We start from the raw sequence: 22,613 nt of genomic DNA on the forward strand, positions 1-22,613 counted from the left end.
GATTCTGAATTATCCTCTACTGGCTGCTGTGCCTGGCTGGCCTGGCAGTACTGTTTTTGGCTGGATTGGGGATGATGTGTGGGCTGAAAGGCCTGGTAGTGATGCTGTGGACTGGCTGGTGCTGATGCTGTGGCCGGGTTTGCAGTGATGGCTGGCGGTGATGCTGTAGCTTTTTTGACAGTGATTCTGGGCTGGTTGGCTGGTGGTGATGCTGGGCTGGCTGGCCTGGATAGTTTAGGTAGTGACAGGTGCCCCCTAGTTTAGGTAGCACCAGGAGCCTCCCAGTTTAGGTAGTGACAGGGCCCCCCAGTTTAGGTAGTGACAGGGCCCCCCAGTTTAGGTAGCGACAGGAGCCCCCCAGTTCAGGTAGTGACAGGAGCCCCCCAGTATATGTAGTGACAGGTGCCCCACAGTTTAGGTAGTGACAGGGACCCCCCAGTGTATGTGGTGACAGGTGCTCCCCAGTTCAGGTAGTGACAGGGACCCCTCAGTGTATGTTGTGACAGGTGCCCCCCAGTTCAGGTAGTGACGGGGAACCCCCAGTGTATGTGGTGACAGGTGCCCCCCAGTTTAGGTAGTGACAAGGACCCCCCAGTGTTTGTAGCAACAGGTTCCCCCCAGTTTAAGTAGTGACAGGGACCCCCCAGTGTATGTAGTGACAGGTGCCCCCCCAGTTCAGGTAGTGACAGGGACCCTCCAGTGTATGTAGTGACAGGACCCCCCTGTGTATGTAGTGACAGGAGCCCCCAGGTTAGTTAGTGACAGTGACCCCCAGTTTAGGTAGTAACAGGGACCCCCCAGGTTAGGTAGTGACAGGGAGCCCCCTGTGTATGTAGTGACAGGAGCCCCCCAGGTTAGTTAGTGACAGTGACCCCCAGTTTTAGATAGTGACAGGCACCCCCCAGGTTAGGTAGTGACAGGGACCCCCCAGGTTCAGCGGTGGGACACTTACTCTATCTTCCGGCGCGAGTGAGCTCTGAATCTGTGCGCCGCTGCTCTGGTCTAGTCCAGACCAGCGCAGCGGCGCACAGAGAGAGAGTCACTCGCGCCAGAGGATAGCTAAGTGTCCCACCGCTGCCGTCCGCAGCGCTAATTTCGAAAGGGGGGAGCGAGAGAGGGGGAGCCCCAAAGGTGAGGGAAGGGGGGGAGACTTCCCCCCTTCCCCACCGCTGTCCACACGCTCCCTTTTCTCTCTCTGCTGCCACCCCAGGGTGGGTGGGCTGGCCCCTTCCATGTTAGGGTGGCTAGGGGGGGGGGGCAGCAGCTGGCCAGGGGAGGGCCAATGCCCTATTTTGCCATACGTATGGACGCCCATGCCAGGGAGGATAAATCAATATATTCATATGTTAAATATAATTTGCTAGTTAACGCGCAGTGAGAGCTACATGCTTGTTTTTGAGATATACAACACTCATGCACTTTAATGTGAACTGCATGCTGTGAAGCAGATATTGGCATTGTTGAGGAAGATATTGATCGCTGGTCTGTGTGATCATGAGGAGGGGAGGGAAGACTATTAATGCCCCACAAGCTTGTTTGACTACTGTGATCATAGTCTAACTGATCAGTTAGTCATTTTCCAATCAGGTGCAGTCTTTTCCCCTTCATGGAGGATCTGATCTAATATTATTAACCACTTGAGGACCACAGTCTTTCTACCCCTTAAGGACCAGAGCCTTTTTTTCCATTCAGACCACTGCAGCTTTCACGGTTTATTGCTCGGTCATACAACCTACCATCTAAATGAATTTTCCATCCTTTTCTTGTCACTAATACAGCTTTCTTTTGGTGCTATTTGATTGCTGCTGTGATTTTTAGTTTTTAATATATTCATAAAAAAAGACATGAATTTTGTCAAAAAAATGATTTTTTTAACTTTCTGTGCTGACGTTTTTCAAATAAAGTAACATTTCTATATACATTTTTGTCCAAATTTATTCTGCTACTTGTCTTTGATAAAAAAAAAATCCAATAAGTGTATATTTATTGGTTTGGGTAAAAGTTATAGCGTTTACAAACTATGGTGCCAAAAGTGAATTTTCCCATTTTTAAGCATCTCTGACTTTTCTGAACACCTGTCATGTTTCATGAGGTGCTAAAATTCCAGGATAGTATAAATACCCCCCAAATGACCCCATTTTGGAAAGAAGACATCCCAAAGTATTCACTAAGAGGCATGGTGAGTTCATAGAAGATTTTATTTTTTGTCACAAGTTAGCGGAAAATGACACTTTGAAACAAAAATAAAACAAAAAAAAAAGTTCCAATTTCTGCTAACTTGTGACAAAAAAAAAAGAAATCTGCCACGGACTCACCATGCCCCTCTCTGAATACCTTGGGGTGTTTACTTTCCAAAATGGGGTCACTTGTGGGGTGTGTTTACTGTCCTGGCATTTTGGGGGGTGCTAAATTGTAAGCACCCCTGTAAAGCCTAAAGGTGCTCATAGGACGGTGGGCCCCTTAGCGCACCTAGGCTGCAAAAAGGGGTCACACATGTGGTATCACCATACTCAGGAGAAGTAGTATAATGTGTTTTGGGGTGTATTTGTACACATACCCATGCTGGGTGGGAGAAATATCTCTGTAAATGACATATTATTTTTTTTTTTACACACAATTGTCCATTTACAGAGAGATTTCTCCCACCCAGTATGGGCATGTGTAAAAATACACCCCAAAACACATTAAACTACTTCTCCTGAGTACGGCGGTACCACATGTGTAACACTTTTTTGTAGCCTAGGTGCACTAAGGGGCCCAACGTCCTATGAGTACCTTTAGGATTTCACAGGTCATTTTGAAGCATTTGGTTTCTAGACTACTCTTCACGCTTTAGGGCCCCTAAAATGCCAGGGCAGTATAGGAACCCCACAAATCGCCCCATTTTAGAAAGAAGACACCCCAAGGTATTCTGTTAGGAGTATGGTGAGTACATAGAAGATTTTATTTTTTGTCACAAGTTAGCGGAAATAGATTTTTACTGTTTTTTTTCACAAAGTGTCATTTATGAGCTCACCATACTCCTAACGGAATACCTTGGGGTGTCTTCTTTCGAAAATGGGGTCATTTGTGGGGTTCCTATACTGCCCTGGGATTTTAGGGGCCCTAAACCGTGAGGAGTAGTCTTGAAATCAAACGTCTCAAAATGACCTGTAAAATCCTAAAGGTACTCATAGGACGTTTGGCCCCTTAGCGCACCTAGGCTGCAAAAAAGTGTCACACATGTGGTATTGCCGTACTCAGGAGAAGTAGTATAATGTTTTTTGTGGTGTATTTTTATATATATCCCATGCTGGGTGGAAGAAATATCTCTGTAAATTACAATTTTTTGATTTCTTTTTACACACAATTGTCCATTTACAGAGATAATTCTCCCACCCAGCATAGGTATGTGTAAAAATACACCCCAAAACACATTATACTACTTATCCTAAGTATGGGGATACCACATGTGTGACACTTTTTTGCAGCCTAGGTGCGCTAAGGGGCCCAAAGTCCAATGAGTACCTATAGGATTTTACAGGTCATTTTGAAGCATTTGGTTTCTAGACTACTCCTCACGCTTTAGGGCCCCTAAAATGCAAGGCCAGTATTGGAACCCGACAAGTGACCCGATTTTAGAAAGAAGACACCCCAAGGTATTCCATTAGGAGTATGGTGAGTTCAAAGAAGATTTGATTCTTTGTCACAAGTTAGCGAAAATTGATTTTTATTGTTTTTTTTTCACAAAGTGTCATTTTCCACTAACTTGTGACAAAAAATAAAATGTTCTATGAACTCACCATACAACTAATGAAATACCTTGGGGTGTCTTCTTTCTAAAATGGGGTCACTTGTGGGGTTCCTATACTGCCCTGGCATTTTAGGGGACCTAAACCATGAAGAGTAGTCTAGAAACCAAATGCCTCAAAATGACCTGTGAAGATGACGTTGGGCCCCTTAGCGCACCTAGGCTGCAAAAAAGTGTCACACATGTGGTATTGCCGTACTCAGGTGAAGTAGTATAATGTGTTTTGGGGTGTATTTTTACACATACCCATGCTGGGTGGGAGAAATATCTCTGTAAATGGACAATTGTGTGTAAAAAAAAAATTGTCATTTACAGAGATATTTCTCCCACCCAGCATGGGTATGTGTAAAAATACACTCCAAAACGCATTATACTACTTCTCCTGAGTACGGCGATACCACATGTGGGACACTTTTTTGCAGCTTAGGTGCGCTAAGGGGCCCAACGTCCTATTCACAGGTCATTTTGAGGCATTTGGTTTCTTGACTACTAACGGTTTTGGGCCCCTAAAATGCTAGGGCAGAATAGGAACCCCACAAGTGACCCCATTTTAGAAAGAAGAGACCCCAAGATATTCTGTTAGGAGTATGGTGAGTTCATAGAAGATTTTATTTTTTGTCACAAGTTAGCGGAAATTGATTTTTATTGTTTTTTTTTACAAAGTGTCATTTTACACTAACTTGTGACAAAAAATAAAATCTTCTATGAACTCATCATACACCTAATTGAATACCTTGGGGTGTCTTCTTTCTAAAATGTGGCAGATTAGGGCCTGATCTGATGGATAGGAGTGCTAGGGAGGTGACAGGAGGTGATTGATGGGTGTCTCAAGGTGTGATTAGAGGGGGGAATATATGCAAGCAATGCACTGGCGAGTTGATCAGAGGGGGTCTGGGGGGGCTATCTGAGGGTGTGGGCGGGTGATTGGGTGCCCGCAAGGGGCAGATTGGGGTCTGATCTGATGGGTAGCAGTGACAGGTGGTGTCAGGGGGTGATTGATGGGTGATACGTGGGTGATTAGAGGGAAGAACAGATGTAAACAATGCACTTTGGTGGTGATATGACGGTGGGTCTGCGGGTGATCTGATGGTGTGGGGGTGATCAGATGCCCACAAGAGGCAGGTTAGGGTCTGATCGGATGGGTGGCAGTGAAAGGTGGTGACAGGGGATGATTGATGGGTGATTGACAGGTGATTAACAGGAGAATAGATGTATACAGTACACGGGGGGGGGGGGGGGGTCTGGGGTGGATCTGAGGGTAGGGGGGGTGATCAGGAGCCCCCAGGGGCAGTTAGGGACCTAATCTATAAAATAGCGCTGAGAGATAGTGACAGGGAGTGATTGATGGGTAATTAGGGGGTGATTAGAGGGAAGAACAGATGTAAACAATGCACTTTGGTGGTGATATGACGGTGGGTCTGCGGGCGATCTGATGGTGTGGGGGTGATCAGATGCCCGCAAGAGGCAGGTTAGGGTCTGAACAGATGGGTGGCAGTGACAGGTGGTGACAGGGGGTGATTGATGGGTGATCAGTGAGTGATTAGAAGGGAGAACAGACATAAATATTGCACTGGGAAGGTAAGAAGGGGTGGTCTGAGGGAAATCTGAGGGTGTGGGTGGGTGTTTAGGTGCTTGCAGGGGGCAGTTTAGGGTCTGATCTGATGGGTAGCAGTGACAGGTGGTGATTGATGGGTGATTGATGGGTGATTGACAGGTGATTGACAGGTGATCAGTGGGTGATTATAGGGGAGGATAGATGTATACAGTACACGGGGGGGGGGGGTCTGGGGAGGATCTGAGGGGGGGGGTGATCAGGAGCCCCCAGGGGGCAGATTAGGACCTGATCTAAAAAATACCGTTGAGAGATAGTGACAGGGGGTGATTGATGGGTGATTAGGGGGGTGATTGGGTGCAAACAGGGGTCTGGGGGGTGTTCAGGGGGGGGTCTGAGGGGTGCTGTGGGCGATCAGGGGGCAGGGGGGGCAGATTAGTGTGTTTGGGTGCAGACATGGAGGGCTGCAGCCTGCCCTGGTGGTCCCTCGATCACTGGGACCACCAGGGCAGGAGGCAGCATGTATAATACACTTTGTATACATTACAAAGTGTATTATACACTTTGCATGCGGCGATCGAGGGGTTAACATCCCGCTGGCGCTTGCAAACGGCCGGCGGGATGATGTCGCGGGTGGGCGGAGCCTGTTGCCAGGGGCAGCGCGCGTCACCAGTGACGCAATTGCTGGCCGGACACGCCTTAAGGACCCGCTGCCAATGTGCGTATTGCGGACCTTTCGGCATCCACTTTGCCGCCGACCATCGGCTGTGGGCGGTCGGCAAGTGGTTAAAGGAAGCGCTAGTTGAATTAGCTAAAGCATGATATAGTGCATAGCCTCACATTCCTAATCATAATACATTTAATAAAAAATAATAGGTCTTGGGACTTTTTAGAGGCATAAATATCAAAAGTGGTAAGAAAACACCGTAATGGACATCAGGGGCCAAAGAACAATAAAAAACATTTTATTGACATATTACGTATATAAAAAAAGATTCACTTAAACAAGTAAATAAGACGCTAACGGCCATATGGAAAACTAAATGGCTACTGTAAGTCATGCACTTGGTCTCATACATATTATAAGACCAGATACAAGATACATTTGTATCAGGGGCGTAACTTGAAGTCCCCGGGTCCCCCTGCAAAAATTTGAGCGGGCCCCCACCCCACCCTGGTGCCCGCTCATGGCCGTTTTAGGGGGGCAGGAGGGGTCGCATCATGAGGGGAGAGCTTGGTAGCACGTCGGTGGGGAGGGGGGACGGTCCCCCCCTCCCTCACCTCGGGCTCTCCCCTCTGCACTCCCCTTCTGCATCTATGTAAGTGTTAGCAGCGGCGGCAGCAGCTATAATTACCTCCATTCACCACCGGAGGTCGCCGATCTGCAAGGGCTTCACATTACTTTCACATTACTTCCTGCTTTAACAGGAAGTAATGTGAAGCCCTTGGAGATCGGCAACCTCCGTGGTGAATGGAGGTAATTATAGCTGCTGCCGCTGATGCTGACACTTACATAGATGCAGGAGGGGAGCGCGGAGGGGAAAGCCAGAGGTGAGGGAGGGGGGGTCCGTCCCCCCCTCCTCACCGACGTGCTACCAAGCTCTCCCCTCATGCTGCGACCCCTCCTGTCCTTTTATATTTTGAAATTATATATTATGGTCTCATTCTCATAAAAAAATGGTCATTTAACATTATGGCCCATATGAAATTAACTTTTCCCTGATATCTTCATGGCAGCATACAGATGGGCAGTTCTCTGCCTACAACTGCCAGATAGGACCTCTCTGAATATAAAATGAGCTCCACCCATTACCCCATATTCCTTTTTAACCTCCCTGGCGGTAAGCCCGAGCTGAGCTCGGGCTATGCCGCGCAGGGGGAGATCTCAGCCCCTGGTGGGGCGATTTATGTGCTGTAAATTGCTGTGCGCGCAGCCAGCACTTTGCTAGCCGCGCGCACAGCTTGATCGCCGCCGCTCTGCGGCGATCGGCCGCACGCAGCGGCTGAAGAGGGCCCCCCCCCGCCAGAGCCCTGCGCTGCCCGGATCAATGAGTTCCGGGCAGCGCTATGGGCTGGATCGGGTGTGCCTGACGTCAGGACGTCGGCTGACGTCCATGACGTCATCCCGATCGTCGCCATGGCGACAGGAGAAGCCAAACAGGGGAACGCGTTATATACGCGTTCCCCTGTTTGCTATAGATGCCGGCGACGATCGGACTAGAGGGCCACATGCGCCCTCTAGTGGTGTTTCATGTAGCTACCACTCTGGTAGCTTTACATGAAACAAAAAAAAAAATTTTTTTTTAAAAAGGATTTTTTTAATAAGGAAAAAAAAAATTAACCGCCAAGGAGGTTAAGTCCTCACCGCCGGATAAGACGATTTTATTTAGGGTACATGTATTGTTTTTCCATTACCTGCGCACAATTTTTTTGCGGTTTCCAACCAGGTTCCTACTTCCCCTGGTTGCAGTTCTGATTCTCAGGCAACTAAATCTTCCAAAGAGATCAGAAGCCTGCTCTTTTGCGTTCTCCAGCCAGTCTTTTGGCTAAACATCTAATGAGATGTCTATCTAATTCCCAATAAAGCTATGAAATCTGCAATGCATATTTCCCAATAAGCAATAAGCATGCATGTGCTAAATGGATATACCTCATGGTAAGGTTGTTGCCGTCTCATCGGTTTCCGGTAACCTGGTGCGACTTTTTTCCACCCCCAGTGATTCCAGCCCCGTCTGATGCCGGTAAGTCTGCACATGCGCATTACTGTCCGCAAAATTGTCTGCAAAGGCGGCCATTGTCTTGAAGCCCGGGGCCCATGTAAAACTTGCATCGGGGCCCACAGCTCCTTAGCTACACCACTGGCAGTAGCGCCTGCAGGGCCGGATTTGTACTTTTTGCCGCCCAAGGCCCATTATCAACAGCCACCCCCCGACCCCACCCCACACCCCCTTTAACACAAACATGATTTAATGTCAGTAAGAAAGGTAATAGAACAGGCACCACAGCTCTCAGAGCCCTTTTACACTTAATCAGTTGGTATCCATTAGTGTGCGTTAGTACGAGTTTTTCCCATAGCAGTGCATTGGGAAAAAGATTTCAGTTAAATGCGTTAAGTGTGAAAGGTGCCATAACATGGGCATTACTTTGAAAAACAGTTTTCTTTCAGTTATAACTGAGAGCAACTGATTAAGTGTAAAAGGGCCCTTAGTGTTGTTGGTCTTTCAAAGATTAGATGGGCGTCATGAAGACAACGAATCGGGTATCTTGTACCATAGATTGCGTGCTCTAACCTGATGAAACAGACGTTTTCACTGATGCAGATAGAGAAAAAGCAGGTTGGCACTTGCAATTCAAAGGTATAAGACAGCTTTATTGCTCCGGCTGGTGTGGTTAACATAACAGTACAGTATAGTAAAGGTGGCCATACACTGGTCGATTTGCCATCAGATTCGACCAACAGATAGATCCCTCTCTGATCGAATCTGATCAGAGAGGGATCGTATGGCTACCTTTACAGCAAACAGATTGTGAACCGATTTCAGCCTGAAACCGTTCACAATCTGTTGTGGTGGTGCTGCTGCTGCTGCCCCCGCCCGCCCGCATACATTACCTGCTCCGCCGGCGCCACTCCAGTAGTGTTGGGCGAACATCTAGATGTTCGGGTTCGGGCCGAACAGGCCGAACATGGCCGCGATGTTCGGGTGTTCGACCCGAACTCCGAACATAATGGAAGTCAATGGGGACCCGAACTTTTGTGGTTTGTAAAGCCTCCTTACATGCTACATACCCCAAATTTACAGGGTATGTGCACCTTGGGAGTGGGTACAAGAGGAAAAAAAAAATTAGCAAAAAGAGCTTATAGTTTTTGAGAAAATCGATTTTAAAGTTTCAAAGGGAAAACTGTCTTTTAAATGCGGGAAATGTCTGTTTTCTTTGCACAGGTAACATGTTTTTTGTCGGCATGCAGTCATAAATGTAATACATATAAGAGGTTCCAGGAAAAGGGACCGGTAACGCTAACCCAGCAGCAGCACACGTGATGGAACAGGAGGAGGGTGGCGCAGGAGGAGAAGAAGGCCACGCTTTGTGAGACACAACAACCCCGGCCTTGCATGAGGGCAAGAAGCGTGCGGATAGCATGCTTTGTACCGCCATGCAGTCATAAATGTAATAAAGATAAGTGGTTCAATAAACAGGGACCACGCGGCAACGCTAACCCAGCAGCAGCAGACGTGATGGAACAGGAGCAGGCGCAGGAGGAGAAGGCCACGCTTTGTGAGACACAACAACCCAGGCCTTGCATGAGGGCAAGAAGCGTGCGGATAGCATGCTTTGTACCGCCATGCAGTCATAAATGTAATAAAGATAAGTGGTTCAATAAACAGGGACCACGCGGCAACGCTAACCCAGCAGCAGCAGACGTGATGGAACAGGAGCAGGCGCAGGAGGAGAAGGCCACGCTTTGTGAGACACAACAACCCAGGCCTTGCATGTGGACAAAAAGCGTGCGGATATAGCAGCAATGCTTTTTGCCGCCATGCAGTCATAAATGTAATACAGATGAGAGGTTCAATAAACAGGGCCCGGAAACGCAACACCATCCCAGATGTTCATTGGTCATGTTACTTGGTTGGGGTCCTGGAGTGTTGCGTAGTCATTTCCAATCCAGGATTGATTCATTTTAATTTGAGTCAGACGGTCTGCATTTTCTGTAGAGAGGCGGATACGCCGATCTGTGACGATGCCTCCGGCAGCACTGAAACAGCGTTCCGACATAACGCTGGCTGCCGGGCAAGCCAGCACCTCTATTGCGTACATTGCCAGTTCGTGCCAGGTGTCTAGCTTCGATACCCAATAGTTGAAGGGTGCAGATGGATGGTTCGACACAGCTACGCCATCTGACATGTAGTCCTTGACCATCTTCTCCAGGCGATCGGTGTTGGAGGTGGATCTGCACGCTTGCTGTTCAGTGGGCTGCGGCTGCATGGGTGTCAGAAAATTTTCCCACTCCAAGGACACTGCCGATACCATTCCCTTTTGGGTACTAGCTGCGGCTTGCGTTGTTTGCTGCCCTCCTGGTCGTCCTGGGTTTGCGGAAGTCAGTCTGTCTGCGTACAACTGGCTAGAGGAGGGGGGAGGATGTCAATCTCCTCTCTAAAGTCTCCACAAGGGCCTGCTGGTATTCTTCCATTTTGACCTGTCTGACTCTTTCTTCAAGCAGTTTTGGAACATTGTGTTTGTACCGTGGATCCAGAAGGGTATAAACCCAGTAATTGGTGTTGTCCAGAATGCGCACAATGCGTGGGTCACGTTCAATGCAGTCTAGCATGAATTGAGCCATGTGTGCCAGAGTCCTACCAGAATCCTCATCATCCTCTTGTGAGCATTGTGATAGTTGTTGTGATGCATCATAGTCGTCACCTTCCTCCTGGTCTGCTTCTGCTGACCATTCGCGTTGAATTGTGGAAGTCCAACGTGCACCGCTCTGGCCCTCGTCAGTGGTGGCATGAAATTCCTGCTCCAACTCCAGCTGTTCCTCCTCCTCTTCTTCGTCATAGCTGCTGGGGCCAGCGTTCCCTGAGGCGGATGGCCTGATGTTGGTACCATCACGCTGATCGTTTTCTCCTTCAGATTCCCCCAGTTGCATCATGACAGCTGTTTCCTTGATTTTTAACATCGACCTCTTCAGTAAACACAGCAGTGGTATGGTAATGCTGACTGAAGAGTTGTCACTGCTCACAAGCAACGTGGATTGCTCAAAATTTTGGAGGACTTGGCAGAGGTCCAACATGTTGGCCCAATCGGATCCACAGAAGCTTGGCAGCTGGCCGGATGCGCCTCGGTACTGCGCCGTCATGTACTGGACCACTGCACTCTTCTGCTCGCAAAAGCGGGCTAGCATGTGCAGCGTAGAATTCCAGCGCGTAGGGACATCACACAGCAAGCGATGGTGGGGGAGATTGAAGCGCTCCTGCATCTTGGCGAGTGCCCCCGAAGCAGTACTGGAATTTCTACAATGTTTGGACACTCGACGCACCTTCAACAGCAGATCGGGCACGCCTGGGTATGTCCTCAGGAACCGCTGAACTACTAGGTTCATCACGTGCGCCAGGCAAGGGATGTGTGTCAGCTTAGCCAACCTTAAAGCGCGAATGAGATTACTCCCATTATCACACACAACCATGCCCGGTTTCAGGTCCAGCGGTGCCAGCCACAAATCCGTCTGTTCCTTTATTCCCCTCCAAATTTCCTCCCCTGTGTGCTGCTTATCCCCAAGGCAGATTAGCTTCAGCAACGCTTGCTGACGCATGCCAACAGCTGTGCTGCACTGCTTCCACGATCCTACTGCTGCTGGGTTAGCGTTTCCGGATGAGGTACAGCTTTGAGATGCGTTGGAGGAGAAGGAGTCAGAGAGGTAGGTGCTGCTGTTATCCAGTGGGAGGGACGGCGGTGCAGCTGTTTGTGGCGTGGGCAACACCCGTGCCGTAGCAGGTGAGGTATCGCTGCCAGGCTCCACAAGGTTCACCCAGTGCGCGGTAAGGGAGATGTATCGACCCTGGCCGAACGCACTCGTCCAGGTGTCAGTGGTGAGGTGAACCTTGCAGGCAACGGCATTCTTCAAGCTTCGGGTTATTTTGCTGACCACGTGCTCATGCAACTCAGGCACTGCAGAGCGTGCAAAGTGGTAGCGGCTGGGAACCACGTAACGTGGGATGGCCACTGACATCATGCCCTTGAAGCTGTTTGTCTCCACCAATCGATATGGCAGCATTTCGCAGGCCAGAAGCTTGGCTATGCTGGCTGTTACTGCCACGGCCCGGGGGTCATTTGCTGGCAATTTCCTCTTGCGCTCAAACATCTCCGACACAGACAACTGAACCGTAGCGCTGCACACGGAAGGGCTGTTGGTTGTTGTGTTTGATGAACACTGGGAGACCTCAAGAGCACTACTCCGGAAAGTGACAGTGTCAGCGTCGTCTGATGTTTGTGAATGTTGTGAACCACGCAATGGCTGGGCTACTGCTGCTGCTGAGGCGGGTCTGGTGAACCCAAGGGAGGCAGTGTTGTTTCTGGTACCCTGTCCTGACGCGTTTGCCCAAAGAGTGGGATGTTTGGATAGCATGTGACGGCTCATGCTGGTGGTGGAGAGGTTGTTAATATTTTTCCCCCTGCTCAGGCGGGTCTTGCACACCTTGCAAATCGCCATGGTAACATCCTCAGTGCAGTCTTCAAAGAAAGCCCAGACTTTGGAGCACCTGCCTCCTTGCTGGCGATTTCTGTTTGCTCCTCTTTTGCCTCTCACTTGAACTTCCACGCTTGTGGTGCCTGAAATTGCGCGCCGCCTACCTTGTGGCACAAGGCGAACTCGTGCAGCAGTGTGTTCTTCAACAGACTCATCTGTGCTGCTGCTACGACGGCGATGTTCTCGTTCACAAACAAAATCTGGGTCTCTGTCCACATTGTCCATACCCTCCTCTTCCATCTCCTCAAACTCGTCATATGTCATTGTGGGCCACCGCCGTGGAGTAGAGCTCCCCACAACAACCTCTGCGCAGCACACTCCAACGTCGTCTTCCAGATCTTGTCGGCCGACCTCCTGCAATTGCAACCCCTCCTGCCCAAATTGCTCTGGGATTTGGGTTTCCGAGTCCTCTTCGGACTCGCCTTGTATTTCAGTGCGCGGTGCATTTCCCACAGTTAACGGTTGTGAATCCAGGCACAACATTTCTGGCTGTTCCTCCATTGACCTTTGAAAGGTGGAAGTTTGTTGGGCTGGGAATAGCTCCTGCGAATACCCCATTGTGTCCTGAGGTAATTCATCGGACTGGTTATCTGGCAGTTGTGTGCGTGGTGTCGCTGCCGGTTGTGTCAGCTTTGTGCCCACTGGCTCCTTGTAACTGGCTGAGGACTCGGACCTCGTGCGTGATGTGCTGGTGCTGCTTAACCCACTGCTGGACGCTTGAGAGGTCATCCAAGTAATTATCTGGTCCTGTTCTTTTGGATTTGTGAGGGTTGTTGTCCTGGACAACATGGGCGGTATTGAGTGGGTTTTCTTGGGTGCTCCACTGTGGCCTGTACGTGAACCGTCAGGGGAAACACCTCTTCCCTTGCCCCTCCCTCTTTCACCGGATTTCTTCCTCATTTCACTTATCCTTACAGTACACGCTGACTGGCAGCAGTACAGTGGCAGTACAGAAATGCTATACAGTACCACTATTCCCAGCAGCGACACAGAGCACAATGCTATACAGTGACGGGTGAGCGGTGTACCACTATTCCCAGCAGCGACACAGAGCACAATGCTATACAGTGACGGGTGAGCGGTGTACCACTATTCCCAGCAGCGACACAGAGCACAATGCTATACAGTGACGGGTGAGCGGTGTACCACTATTCCCAGCAGCGACACAGAGCACAATGCTATACAGTGGCGAACGAGCGGTGTACCACTATTCCCAGCAGACACAGAACAGTACACAGAATGCTATATAGTGTGGCTGAACGAGCGGTGTACCACTATTCCCAGCAGACACAGAACAGTACACAGAATGCTATATAGTGTGGCTGAACGAGCGGTGTACTACTGTTCCCAGCAGACACAGAACAGTACACAGAATGCTATATAGTGTGGCTGAACGAGCGGTGTACTACTGTTCCCAGCAGACACAGAACAGTACACAGAATGCTATATAGTGTGGCTGAACGAGCGGTGTACCACTGTTCCCAGCAGACACAGAACAGTACACAGAATGCTATATAGTGTGGCTGAACGAGCGGTGTACCACTATTCCCAGCAGACACAGAACAGTACACAGAATGCTATATAGTGTGGCTGAACGAGCGGTGTACCACTGTTCCCAGCAGACACAGAACAGTACACAGAATGCTATATAGTGTGGCTGAACGAGCGGTGTACTACTGTTCCCAGCAGACACAGAACAGTACACAGAATGCTATATAGTGTGGCTGAACGAGCGGTGTACTACTGTTCCCAGCAGACACAGAACAGTACACAGAATGCTATATAGTGTGGCTGAACGAGCGGTGTACCACTGTTCCCAGCAGACACAGAACAGTACACAGAATGCTATATAGTGTGGCTGAACGAGCGGTGTACTACTGTTCCCAGCAGACACAGAACAGTACACAGAATGCTATATAGTGTGGCTGAACGAGCGGTGTACCACTGTTCCCAGCAGACACAGAACAGTACACAGAATGCTATATAGTGTGGCTGAACGAGCGGTGTACTACTGTTCCCAGCAGTGACACACAATGACTGGGGGGGACCCTGGCTAGCGTGGCTGGAGCGCGAACTACCCTGCCTGCCTACCCAAAGCTAAACCCACAGACAAATGGCGGAGATATGACGTGGTTCGGGTATTTATTCACCCGAACCACGTGACAGTTCGGCCAATCAGAGCGCGTTCGGGTCCGAACCACGTGACCCGTTCGGCCAATCACAGCGCTAGCCGAACGTTCGGGGAACGTTCGGCCATGCGCTCTTAGTTCGGCCATATGGCCGAACGGTTTGGCCGAGCACCGTCAGGTGTTCGGCCGAACTCGAACATCACCCGAACAGGGTGATGTTCTGCAGAACCCGAACAGTGGCGAACACTGTTCGCCCAACACTACACTCCAGTCTCCCAGTGACCGCTGCTCTGTCTGCGCTCTGGTCTCCAGGTCCGGCATGCCTCACTTCTTCTAGCCCGGCAGGAAGTTTAAACAGTAGAGGGCGCTCTACTGTTTAAACTTCCTGCCGGGCTAGAAGAAGTAAAGCATGCCGGACCTGGAGACCAGAGCGCAGACAGAGCAGCGGTGACCGGGAGACTGGAGTCGCGCCGGCGGAGCAGGTAATGTATACGGGCTCTATTGCGTCGGTCGTCGGGCACTCGAACGCCGCTAGCGATGCGCTCTTTACCCACGGGCGATCGACGGTTATTTTCCACACGGCGTGATCGACGGGATCGGACGAAATGGATCGAAATTTGGCGTGTAGCGTGAACGATTGGCAGCAGATTCGATCCCAGTGATCGAATCTGCTGTCGAAACGGGCGCAAATCGGGCCAGTGTATGGCCAGCTTTACACATCTTTCCTACCCGATTCCTTATTGCTGTGGGGTGAGGTGGAAGCGGTGGGCTGCCTAACAACCGTTTCGCTCTCCTGAGCATCTTCTGAGGCTCTGAGCCTCAGCAGACGCTAAGGAGAGCAAAACCGTTGTCAGGCGGCCCACTGCTTCCACCTCACCCCACAGCAATAAGGAATCGGGTAGGAAAGATGTGTAACTGTACAGTTATGTTAACCACACCAGCCGGAGCAATAAAGCTGTTTTATTCCTTTGAATTGCAAGTGCCAACAAACATATAGACTTCTTTTCCCCAGATTACTTAATTTATTAGTTGATATACCACCGGATACAAACATTAAGAGGCCATGGCTTTCCTAGATACAAAAATTAAGTAGCTACGCGCAACAAGATTAATTAAGTAGTCACTGGCCTCCAAATAAAACAATAACATGAATGTGGGCTATAGATAAAGGAATTTAGTAGTCACATTCCTCAGAATCAAGTTGTTACATGCTTTCAGATAAAACCATTATGTATTCACGTGTTTATTGATAAAATAATTTAGTAGTCACATGCCCCCAGATAAAAAAATTAAGGAGTCACATGCCTCCAGATATAAATATAAAGTAGTCAAAAGTATCAAATAGTGGGTGCTTGCAGGGTGGGAGTGTCAAACAGCGGGTGCTGGTGGAGTGGGAGGATCAAGCAGTGGGTGCTGGTGGAGTGGGAGGATCAAACAGTGGGTGCTGGTGGAGTGGGAGGATCAAACAGTGGGTGCTGGTGGAGTGGGAGGATCCAACAGTGGGTGCTGGTGGAGTGGGAGGATCAGACAGTGGGTGCTGGTGGAGTGGGAGGATCAGACAGTGGGTACTGGTGGCAGGGTGGGCCAGACAGTTGGTTATGGTGGGAGAGTGGACCAGACAGGGGGTACTGGTGGGAGGGTGGACCAGACAGGGTGTACTGGTGGGAGGGTGGACCAGACAGGTGGTACTGGTGGGAGGGTGGACCAGACAGGGGGTACTGGTGGGAGGGTGGACCAGACAGGGGGTACTGGTGGGAGGGTGGACCAGACAGGGGGTACTGGTGGGAGGGTGGACCAGACAGGGGGTACTGGTGGGAGGGTGGACCAGACAGGGGGTACTGGTGGGAGGGTGGACCAGACAGGGGGTACTGGTGGGAGGGTGGACCAGACAGGGGGTACTGGTGGGAGGGTGGACCAGACAGGGGGTACTGGTGGGAGGGTGGACCAGATAGGGGGTACTGGTGGGAGGGTGGACCAGACAGGGGGTACTGGTGGGAGGGTGGACCAGATAAGGGGTACTGGTGGGAGGGTGGACCAGATAAGGGGTACTGGTGGGAGGGTGGACCAGACAGGGGGTACTGGTGGGAGGGTGGACCAGACAGGGGGTACTGGTGGGAGGGTGGACCAGATAGGGGGTACAGGTGGACCAGATAGGGGGTACTGGTGGGAGGGTGGACCAGACAGGGGGTACTGGTGGGAGGGTGGAGCAGACAGGGGGTACTGGTGGGAGGGTGGACCAGACAGGGGGTACTGGTGGGAGGGTGGACCAGACAGGGGGTACTGGTGGGAGGGTGGACCAGATAGGGGGTACTGGTGGGAGGGTGGACCAGACAGGGGGTACTGGTGGGAGGGTGGACCAGACAGGGGGTACTGGTGGGAGGGTGGACCAGACAGGGGGTACTGGTGGGAGGGTGGACCAGACAGGGGGTACTGGTGGGAGGGTGGACCAGACAGGGGGTACTGGTGGGAGAATGGACCAGATAGGGGGTACTGGTGGGAGGGTGGACCAGACAGGGGGTACTGGTGGGAGGGTGGACCAGATAGGGGGTACAGGTGGGAGGGTGGACCAGACAGGGGGTACTGGTGGGAGGGTGGACCAGATAGGGGGTACTGGTGGGAGGGTGGACCAGATAGGGGGTACAGGTGGGAGGGTGGACCAGACATGGGGTACTGGTGGGAGGGTGGACCAGATAGGGGGTACTGGTGGGAGGGTGGATCAGACAGTAGGTTCTGGAGGGGTGGGTAATACTACTGGGATGGAAACTAGTTTGTTTCAAGCTGGGGTTAAGCTGCTTACCTATGGTTTTCACCCCATTCCAGTCCTCACTCACAGCTCAGTGTCCGGCTCTTTCAAAGTCCTGAGTCCTCACTCACAGCTCAGTATCCAGCTCTTTTAAAGTCCTGCTGCCGCCACCGCTTGCAGGGAGACCCTGTACAGCGGCGCTGCGAGATCTCGGGCTCTCACTGCTGACATGACGTGCCATGCCACACTCAGTCCTGGCTGGGATGACGTCACGCACGTCCCAGACGTATTGACAGCGGAGCGAACGGAGCGGCTGAAATGTTGCTAGTTCCGCCCGCTGTCTAGAGGAAGCACTACCGCCGCATGGGAGAGAGTCTGCCTGCTAGTTGTTGCAGACTCGCTCCAGGCTGCACTGGGCATGGCACGTTACACAGAGTATGCAGCCGCGGCAACCCCCGCCAGCTACGCACACTTGCTCAGTCATACTGAGCAAAGCAGGGCGGCCGGGCTGCGGGCTTCCGGAGTGGACAAGCGGCATTCAGGTGTAGTTGGGGACAGGTACAGTCAACCTGTCACCCGCCCTGTGGACGCTGGCGCCCTAGGAACGGGCCTTGGGGGCCTTCCCCTAAATCCGGCCATGAGCGCCTGCCATACGAGCACCAACAATTTGGCCTCTTTGAAAGTCTGAGTGATCTGCCATTTTTATAAATTATAACCAACTTTGGTTTACATATCTGTAAAAAACAATTATTGTAATTAAACATATCAAATAACAAAAATAATAATAATAATAAATTAGCATATGTCAAGTTTTGATTGCTTAGAACATGTTTAAAGATTATGATGCCAAAATGTTAGGTGTTTCCATTATTTTGTCCAACCCCTGTTATATTGCATTTTTCTACTGGTGGATTTAAAGCGCCAGTGCTGCAGCCACTAGGATGCATTCAGTATGCAGTAACAGCGCTAGGGACTAGGAGTCTTGCCCAAGGTCTTCTTATTACATAAGTGCTAGGTTACTGAACAGGAGGAGACAAGATTCTAACCCTGGTCTCCTGTGTCAGAGGCAAAGCCCTTATCCAGTACACTATCCAGCTAGATAGCATACAAGTAAGGCTGTTGCCTATGATGTAGGATTTGAGCCCTTGACCAGGGTTTGAATCCTGTCTCAAACCAGTACATAAAACAGTAAGGAGTTTGGACAAGGCTCCCTAATCAAGGCTGCTAAAATCCGAAACAAGGAGACATCCGGATAGTTCTATCCGGACATCTCCCAGTAAACCTGTGCGGGGGGGGGGGGGGGGGTCAATCTTACCTGTCTGACGTCTTCTTCGGTCCGTCCCTCTGCGCTTCCTACGATGCGCTCCAAGCGGCGGTCACGTGGTTACTAACACGTCCTCCTTCCGGGTTGAAGGAGGAAGTGTTTGCAATCACTTGACGCGCGTGGAGCGCATCGTGGGAGGCACTGAGAGATGACGTCAGACAGGTAAGATTGACACCCCCCCCCCCCCTCTGCACAGGTTTACTGGGAGATATCAGGATAGCAACTATCCAGATGTCTCCCAGTTTCGGATTTGAGTAGCCCTGTCCCTAATGATCCTGGTCGCCCGTGGAGCGCCCTAAGTGGCTGGCTGCTGCCTTGAAGTGATTTGAGTCCATTTAAAGAAAAGTGCGATTTAAATGCAAAGAACAGCTCACAGCTCTGATTCACAGCTGCTGAACTAATTGGAAATTTTGATGTGGCTAAACAAACACAGAACACAGAGTAGTGAATTTCTTGAGAAACTATATGAGGAATTAAGAGTTTTGTGCTGTGCAAGATTTTGGGTCCGCTTTAGGAGAGAGCACCATAGAAAAAAAATTGTTTATTTTATTGATGAAAGAATGTACTTTCTATAAGAATGTGTTCATATGTACTTTACATTTATACAACATTTTTTTTGACAGAGATGTGTTGTGTATATATCCGCAGTGCTTGGCACTTTAGTGGTCAGAATATCGGCAAGTCTGTGAAGGGCGTTGCTAAGATCCTAAGAGGTCTGGGGCACTTTTGGGCGGTACAGACGGAAAATGGGTGTGACCACACACTAGAATGTGGGTGCGCTCATTGGTGGAGCCAAATTTACATGAACCTAACAGCAGTCTAAGTAAGCCTGTCATGACCGGATGAGGGGGGAGCTAACTGTAATTTAAAGTGAACCCGAGGTGAGAGTGATGGAGGCTGCCATATTTATTTCCTTTTAAACAATACTAGTTGCCTGGCAGCCCTGCTGATCTATTTGGTTGCAGTAGTGAACTGAATTACACCAGAAACAAGCATGCAGCTAGTCTTCTCAGTTCTGACAATTTGTCAGAAACCCCTGACCTGCTGCATGCTTGTTCAGGGTCTATGGTTGAAAGAATTAGAGGCAGAGGACCAGCATGGCAGCCAGGAAACTGGTGTTGCTTAAAAGGAGATAAATATGGCAGCCTCAATATTATTCTCACCTCGGGTTCCCTTTAAAAGTTCAACGCAAAGACAGTGGGCCCAAGTTTTGGTGACCCTTTCCTCAGAAAATTCACATAATTGTGCAGGTTTTCTCAAGAAAATACACGTAATGTGAGCAGATTTGCCCAGAAAATACATTCAATCATGTCGGCAGATTTGCCCAGAAAATATGTTCAACCATGTGGCAGATTTGACCAGAAAATACGTTCAACCATGTGGCAGATTTGACCAGAAAATACGTTCAACCATGTGGCAGATTTGACCAGAAAACACGTTCAATCATGTTGGCAGATTAGACCAGAAAATACGTTCAATCAAGCTCGTTGCCTAGGGGTAACTCTGGACTCTGAGCTCTCCTTTAAACCACATATTAACACTTTAACGACCTCCTGCTACTTCCACCTCAAAAACATTTCCAGAATCCGTCCCTTCCTTTCACAAGAAGCAACTAAAATGCTTGTGCATGCCCTAATCATCTCCCGTCTTGACTACAGGAAGCCCCCAGAGCAGCCGTTGCTAAGCGATGGGGGGCATGACGTGGGCGGAAAGTAGAGGCCTGGGGGGGGAGCCGATAGGCTGGGCAGGTAAAGGTGGGACAGGAAGTGGGGGCAGGGCAGCCAGGTAAATGTAAAAAGCAGGGGCAGCAGGGGAACTTCCTCTTTTAACCTGAACGCTGGAGCTGCAGTTGTTATGAATTATGAATGTACTAATAAAGCTGTGGCCTTTTTAATGCCAATGGTTGTCACAGTCTCTTTGTTAGTACTGGAGGCCTCAGATGGGGCCTGCCCAGGTCATGCAACACCCTACTCTGTGGTCTACCAAAAAGCAGACTGGCACCTCTCCAATCCCTACTAAACTCTGCGGCCCGTCTCATCCACCTCGCTTCTAGATCCTCTGAGGCAGCCCCTCTCTGCCAATCCCTCCATTGGTTACCAGTTGCCCAAAGGATCCAGTTTAAACTTCTCACACTTGCATACAAAGCTCTACACAAGCTATCGCCTCCATACATTTCCTCTTTAATCTCCAGATACCTCCCAGCCCGGACCCTCCATTCCTCACAGGAGACCCTTTTGTCCTCCAGCCTAGTCACCTCCTCTCACTCTCCCATCCAAGACTTCTCACGGGCTATCCCTTTCCTTTGGAACTCTCTCCCTCATCCGGTTCATCATGCCACAAGTCTGGAAACCTTCAAACGTACTCTGAAAACACACCTGTTCAGACAAGCCTATAATTTGCTATAGGCAGCACTGAAGGCACACTGGCTCACCCACTAATCCTTGTGTTTCCTTCCCTTTTGTTTCCTCCCCACTATCCTCTAGATTGTAAGCTCGCAAGGGCGGGGACCTCCTCCTAGTGTTTCTCATATTGCTGTAATTTTAACATATGTACATGTACCAACTACACATCAACTATGTATGTATTTGTATTTTTAATTCTATTCAATGTCATGACTGTACAGTGTCTTGTACTTCTTATGTATATTTGTTCCCCATTATTTGTTTGTACTATGTACAGTGCTATGGAAGATGTCGGCGCTATATAAATAAAAAATAATAATAATAATAATCATGTCGCAGATTGAACAAGAAAATACGTTCAAACACGTCGGCAGATTTGACCAGAAAATACATTCAATCCATCGGCAGACTTGATCAGAAAACACTTCAATCATGTGGCAGATTTAACCAGAAAACACTTCAATCATATGTGGCAGACTTGGTCAGAAAACACTTCAATCATATGTGGCAGACTTGATCAGAAAACACTTCAATCATGTGTGGCAGACTTGCCCAGAAAACACTTCAATCATGTGGCAGACTTGCCCAGAAAATACACCTGTTAATAAATAAATAAATAAAGAAAACACCTGAAGACCTCCTGTCCTGGTCTCCATCCGGCGTTCAGCTCCCACGATCCTCTGCAGCCAGCAACTGAAACTCCCCCGCTGAGTGCAGGGCTACGGGAAAATGACGCCCGAAACCCTGCACTGCAGATTTGAAGTCTCCAGAGCAGGGCTTCGGACGCCATTTTACTGTAGCCCTGCTCTGCCGCTGCCGGAGCTGCGGGCTGCTGCTGCAGGTGAACTGACACGGCGTCTAGTAGACGCTGAAAGTCAGATCATGCTGGGGGGTGCTTTAGGGGTGCTTGAAGAATTTTAGGGGGTGCTTCAGCACCCCAAAGCACCCCCTGGCGCCGCCACTGCTGGTCTGGCTTTCTGCTGGGTGGGCAGGCCTGCCGCCAGGTTATCTGGCACGTCCCCAAAGCATTCCCTAATCTTCTAGTGGATCCCCTCCCATGGGCTGTCCATTGAGTTACCACAACTCCCAGCATGCCCACATAGACAAACCACAGCTCCCTGCATGCCCCCATAAAGGCATTACAGCACCCAGCATGGCACCACAGCACCCAATATGCCCACATAGAGGCACCAAAGCACCCAGCATACCCCCAGTTGATGCACCACAGCTCCCAGCATGCCCGCCATTAAGGCAGCTGACTCCGCCTGGAGGACATCCGGGGCACCCCAGAATAGATCTGGGGGAAGGTGCCACTGATCTTTGGGGCTAGCAACACCCCTGAGTCTGTGCAAAATATTCCTACAGACTGCTGTTCAAGATACAAACTGTACAATTGATTTTTCCTTGTTTAAAAATTTATGAAAATAGGA

The 22,613-nt window shown here is 49.9% G+C and overlaps 1 protein-coding gene across 2 annotated transcripts in view; it reads left to right on the top strand.

Annotated features, from left to right (window-relative positions):
• The window catches only part of LOC137570684 (cytochrome P450 3A9-like), a 68,977-nt gene that overhangs the window by 43,169 nt on the left and 3,195 nt on the right, over nucleotides 1–22,613 (top strand). The gene's annotated exons all lie outside the window — the stretch shown is intronic.

The sequence above is a fragment of the Hyperolius riggenbachi genome, chromosome 4 (genome assembly GCF_040937935.1).
Source record: "Hyperolius riggenbachi isolate aHypRig1 chromosome 4, aHypRig1.pri, whole genome shotgun sequence".
NCBI classification, from domain to species: domain Eukaryota; kingdom Metazoa; phylum Chordata; class Amphibia; order Anura; family Hyperoliidae; genus Hyperolius; species Hyperolius riggenbachi.